A 6,121-nucleotide genomic window follows, 5' to 3' on the forward strand; every position below is an offset into this window, starting at 1 on the left:
GCATGTGCATTAGTCTTTTCTCTCTTTCATAGTATATTGACATCTTTATATTAATTGCAATCATGTGATGTGTAATAACGAGTACATTTGTAGGTCCTATTATAATTCGTTTTTTTCTTTGGTGATGGATCCTTTCTCTGAATGCAATTTGTACTTTTTTTGCCTGTATAAACATCTATGTGTTTTTACATTTGTTGTTGTTCAGCTACCCTAAATACCCGACGTTATATTATTACCAAGAATGTGTTTCTTCTAACAATATTGACAGAAGAATTATATCTTTAATAAACGATTTTATCAGTATTGTACTAGATGTACTTCAAACTGGATGAGATTTATTCTTTTGCAATTTCATGTCTTTGAATTGTTCGTTTGTGCCATTAAGTCAGTGTAGACAGACGCGGATCCACGTGGCAATTTTTCGGGCCCGGCTCCCCCCCCCCCCACCCCCTAGTCTAAAAAAATGTTTAAAAAAATAGGATAATAACGTATATTTAACCTTTTTTTAAACAAAAACAAAAGCGGCGCCCCCCCCCAAAAAAAAAAAAAAAAAAAAATTGCGCCCACACCAAAACAAAATATTACACCCCCCCCCCCCTGCGTATTCACCGACTGGATGAATCGCTGCTAAATATTTTCTCACGAATTGGGCCCCCAAAAAATATATTAAAAAAATATATATATGTGCTCTTACCCCCCCCCCCCCCCCCCGCCGCTTATTAACAGCCGGCTGAGTCGGCGCTAAATTTTTCCTCTAAAACTGTACCAAAAAAAAAAAATGTTCTTCTACACCCAGCGCCCCCCCCCCCCCCGTTTTTTCATTTTTCACCGGCCGGCTTAGTCGGCGCTAAATTGTTTTCTCAAGATTTGCCCCCCCCCCCCAACTCTTTTCGCCAGCTGGATCCGCCCCTGAGTGTAGACGCCACATACTGTGCCTTGGTGTGATTAAGAGAGACTTGATGTGAAATGGGTTGTTGAGATTTGGAGAGGGAAGTCCTGGTCCATCATATTACGAGAAACCGGTAGGACGCCGCTAAAGTAAAGTAAAAAATATTTGGACTAAGGGCTGTGAGATTCCGAGAAAAGTAAAACATCTGCTCAGAGCTAGATTATATTCTGGATCTCCACAGAAACATGATAGCTGTTCAAAACACATCGGTGTTCTCTACTCTATGTCGCAAATTGGGAACTAGAAGGGCATTGATATAACCTGTGATTTCACTGCATGTCATGAAAACCCTCTTATGTAACAACAAAATCAAAAACTATATTCCAGGGCCAAAATTGTCAAGCTTTTCATTACAATGCTGCCCCTCCCCTCATCACTCATACAATGTACGTTTTATAAACTGATGCACAATATTTTGTCAAATCCTATTTTTCACATTTTCCTGCAATGCCCCGTTAAAATTAAAATTACATCTATGATTTAAGACATTCAATATATCTTACTAAGGCAATTCTACTGAATGTATGGGCATGGCTACATTTTATTTTCAATAATCTATAATCATTTTTTGTAATTCTCCTTGATAAATTTCCTAAATTGTTACACGGTTTTAATATAGTTTGTAGATAATCCGTCTTATATTTAAAAGGGGGGCAGTGGCTACAAGAAGCCTCCATTGACAAAACATGGCAAACATATTAAGAACAATGCGCTATTTAAGCACATTTTCCGTTTAGGGACAAACATTTGAATCCAATCAGTTGTAAGACCAATTTGAAAGAAGGTTGAATGCACACGAAAGGAATCTAGCTGCAAGAAACCTCTATATTGACCAGAAAAAAAGCTGACATAAAAGTAAAGTGCAATATTATTAGGTACGTCGATACGAGGATAAAAGCGAGGGCGCTCTTCAAAATAGATTAGGTTAATTAATTTTTAAAATATGTTTTTAATGTAACCGTGTTTCAAAAATTGATTCTAAAAATATGTAATGGCATGAACTATCACTCTACAAAGTTTGAATCATCAATTCAAAGCGCAAGACAAAAAGTTGAACAAACTACCTAAACAGGACAATAACACCATCTCGAACTATAAACCTTCGTACATACACATTTTGCCATTCAGGATGGATCCCATTCGTGACAGATTGTGTGGAAATCGATTTACACGTCGTGTATTTTACATGCAGGAAAGGGTGTATCACGCCGTTTAATTCCGTTTAATTAAAGGTAGAATTTGCGTAGCAATTAGACGAATTCAGATTTTTTTTTCCTGCCATTTATTTATTATGCAGTTCATATGCAAAGTTGAACCTAATACGTTCTTATGTCTTTCCATAATACTTAGTGTAAAACTAACAAAATTATACACATTATGTGGTGAATATTCTAACACAAGAAATCTATAGAAGATTATAGCTGCAATATGTGACAAATAGATGTAAGAGCTGTTGTGTGTGTAGGAAGTTTGCCACTGCTTAGTGTGTATAACATGAAACTATTTAAGTTGTATGATTATTGGATATCACGATATTAACAATGTTTATGTATACCCATTTCATGTTAAATAAATCATTCGCATAATAGGACTTTATTTAATCCTGCAGTCGTTTTAGAACAATGAAACCTTGGTATTCATCTATATGGTATAGATTTGGGCTTTTTTGGTTTACCTTGCATATGTTATTATTCATTATCTCCATATGTTTTCTTTTAATGCACCCCCTCAATAAACTTTATTTTCAGCACAATTAACTTTGAGGTATATATATGCTATTATGTTTCTTGTAAATTGATCCTCAGCATGAGTGTTCAAGCAGTATTAATTCTGGGGCGATGAATTGTAGTTCCGCTATTCAATTTTGTTTTTAAATACATAGGAGACTACAAAGTTTTAATTTGAAAAATATATATTCAATATGTCTGATCTGGCGAGAGCATAATTTAACCAAAACTGTCAAATGGTGCGAACTGAATTGAAGTGACATAAAAGCTCCAAGCCTCAAACATATGGTTTATTATCATTATTGTAAGTTTTTATTGTTGTTATTATTATCATTATTATTACTATTATTATCATTATCGTTATACTGACCTTAGTTTCACTGTATAGTCTAATTGAGCTGTACCTCTGCACCATCTAACATTCTTCTGAATTCGACTTAATTGGCTTATGAAGATAATTGTTTCCCTTTGAAACAGAACTTTAACAAACAAAACTGCCTACAACTTAAATGACAACGTGATCGACACAAAGCAGTCGTTGACAATTGCGGATATTTTCTTTAAGAACAGCTACCAAGGGGTAGCGTCTGAATAGTCTTGTTCAAGACTCAAATGCACCAGATGTCTTAAGAGACTCGAATATATCCGCAGCATTGAACTCAGAATCGAATTAATATTAAAAAATTGTTATTTATAACACATTTAATTAAGAATTCAATCTGCGATAGAAGTAAAAATCCGTTTCATAAAACAAATAACAAGTTTATATAGTCAATAATGTATTGATAGTTCGCGAACGAGTCTAATTGCACTGTCGCACTCTGCGCCTATGTACACAACCACAAGGCTAAATATAGACCTTATCTGTGACAATGAACCTAACAGGCAACTTCGGTGCTGGACACGGTTTTCTGTAGAAATCCTGTAAGTACATGTCATATTTATTCCGTAATTTCGTATTCATAAGGTGATATTTATGTGTTTTTTGATATTTGAATACTTTCCGGAGGTTAAACAAAGATTGATCCTGAGAGTTAGAGGTCGTGTGTGAGTAGCCGGGGCGAGTGCATGAGTAGGCCTAGACTAGGCCTGATTGGGGTGTGCATGTGGACCATTACACTAGGGTCTAGATTTTACTACTTACTAGACCTCTAGCTATAGCTACGAATAGTGCAATGAAATGGTTCTTTGCAAGGGTGGTGACTCTCCTGTACACGGGGCCTCCATTTAACGTCCTATCCTGTTTTCCACTTGACATAACCTGCGCCTATGAACAAAAGGAAGGGGAACGTTAACACACTTCAGTCATCCGCCTGGGTTGGGGTCGAACCCGGGATCTCCCTTCTTAGATCTAGACTAGACGTGACCTATATCTTCATGTTTGCTTCGACAGGCAGACGCTTTACTAACTGAGCAAACTCGCCTCCTGCATCCTGGCTGTGTATTAAAAGCTGTGCTGTTGATTCTCAACATTTCACACAGCACTGTACAAAACTCAGCTGATTTCACTCAAAATTCTAACTTTACTTAGATCTAGTGACAATTGATGACACCCCTACTACTAATACTAGGCTACTAGTCTAAAATAGCAGTAAAATATAATTTACAGAAGTTAGAAAGAATAATTTAAAGATTTTAAGCGTGGGCTTACTGTCAAAATTGCCAATCAGCCACTTCGCATCGTCTTTATTGCGTGCATTCGTTTGTTAGGTGTGTATGGACTATTTGTGTGTGCAATTCTGCCTATTAAAGTATTAACACGTAGTGCAGTGCTAAATAGCTAAGGTCAATACGCATTAGCATTGACTCTCTATCCTGCCCCCCCCCCCCCCATTCCGAAAACGGAGGGATACCATGCGTGCTACCAAAATGTCCGGTAACGGGGTACTTTTTGTGCGACAAGGTCCGGCCCGAGAATTCTAAAAAAAAGGGGTGTATTTGACTTTTCACCTCGGAGATTTCTTTAAGAAGGGGGTGTTTTTTCTTTTTTCTCTCATCTCTTTGGACTCCTGAGAAATTAAAAAAGGGGATTATAAAATATCTCGAACATAGAAAAATCGATCAAATCCAGGGATCGATGTAGACTGTTTTTATACTGTAGTCTATCCTAATTCACACACAGCTGCATTACTATCCTGGCTGTGTCCTGTGTATTGAACCTATATTCTCAACATTTCAAACACCACTGTAAAAAACTCAACTGATTTCACTCAAAATCAGTACTTTAGTTTAGTGACGATTGATGATACCTAAAATTAAATAGCAGTAATTACTGATTCATTAAATCTAAAGAGTATCTTTACGAGGATAAAGTACTTAGTTACAGAGTTTGATTACAAAGTCATTCATTATGACAGGTACAAACATTAGTAGGCCTATGTGAAAGGACACAGTTATGCAGGCACAGGTGATGTCAGTTAAGAATAATGGAAGGCTTATTTCTAACTAAGTCTCAATATCAGGCACTAAATTAATTATTCGGTAGTGATATATTATGCAGATAAGTGAGCATAGAACTAATTTGCAGACTTTGTTTATTCTTACAAGGTACATGTATGAATGAAAACAGGAGCACAGAAATTTTGTATGTATTCCATGTGCTAAATGTACGTAATGCAGGCTAAGTTCTTTGGGTATTCCCTGGGTGTGTGAGCCAACCAGTAATGACAGCTTATCTGAGTAAAGGGGGGGGGGGGGGGGGGGGGGTTGGTCTGCTTTTTCTGAGATAGGGGGTTCATTGAGCAGTGTTCCGGATTTAGGGGGGGGGGGGTCTCAAAGGCAGGAAAAGCCCGCATAAGGGGCGTCCAGAAATTTTGGCAGTCCTCAGATAGGGGGTGCTTTCAAAAAGAGGGAACAAGCATATGTGTACCCTAAATAACACTGAGGGGGGGGGGGGGGGGGTTTCTCTATCAGTCTTAGACAGAAATAACCGTCTGATATGGGTCATTCTTTAATAAAACTGACATTTGTTGACATTCCCCATACACAGATCGTAACCCAGGCGACTCACACAGGGGGGGGGGGGGGGATAGATTGAGCCTATTCTGTACCTCTTTTTACTCTGAAATCTGCTCCCCCGATTTTCTATATTTAGATCTATTTTCTGATTTATAAAGCAAATAGAAAAAAAGCTAGACCCTATGTATATTTTTCTCCTATTCACAGTTATTTGTTTGACTTATTTTCAAAGTGAAATTTACGGACTTACATGTACAGTACGTGTATGTTTATCCAATTTTGATTTCAGAACCGTGAAACGGTACCTTCATGCATTCATTCTGGAATCTATGACATGAACCGGCCGATATTTCCGGGTCAACCTTACCAAAACTAGCCAATGGCCAATCAGAGCACTCGTTTAATCTTGGGTTTATGAATATGCATACGTCACTGGGTCAAGACGGGTTGACTCGTACGTAGCTATTGGACGTTCAAAAAGAAAAAA

Source organism: Strongylocentrotus purpuratus, unplaced genomic scaffold, assembly GCF_000002235.5.
Source record: "Strongylocentrotus purpuratus isolate Spur 01 unplaced genomic scaffold, Spur_5.0 spur5_contig_862, whole genome shotgun sequence".
Taxonomy (NCBI): domain Eukaryota; kingdom Metazoa; phylum Echinodermata; class Echinoidea; order Camarodonta; family Strongylocentrotidae; genus Strongylocentrotus; species Strongylocentrotus purpuratus.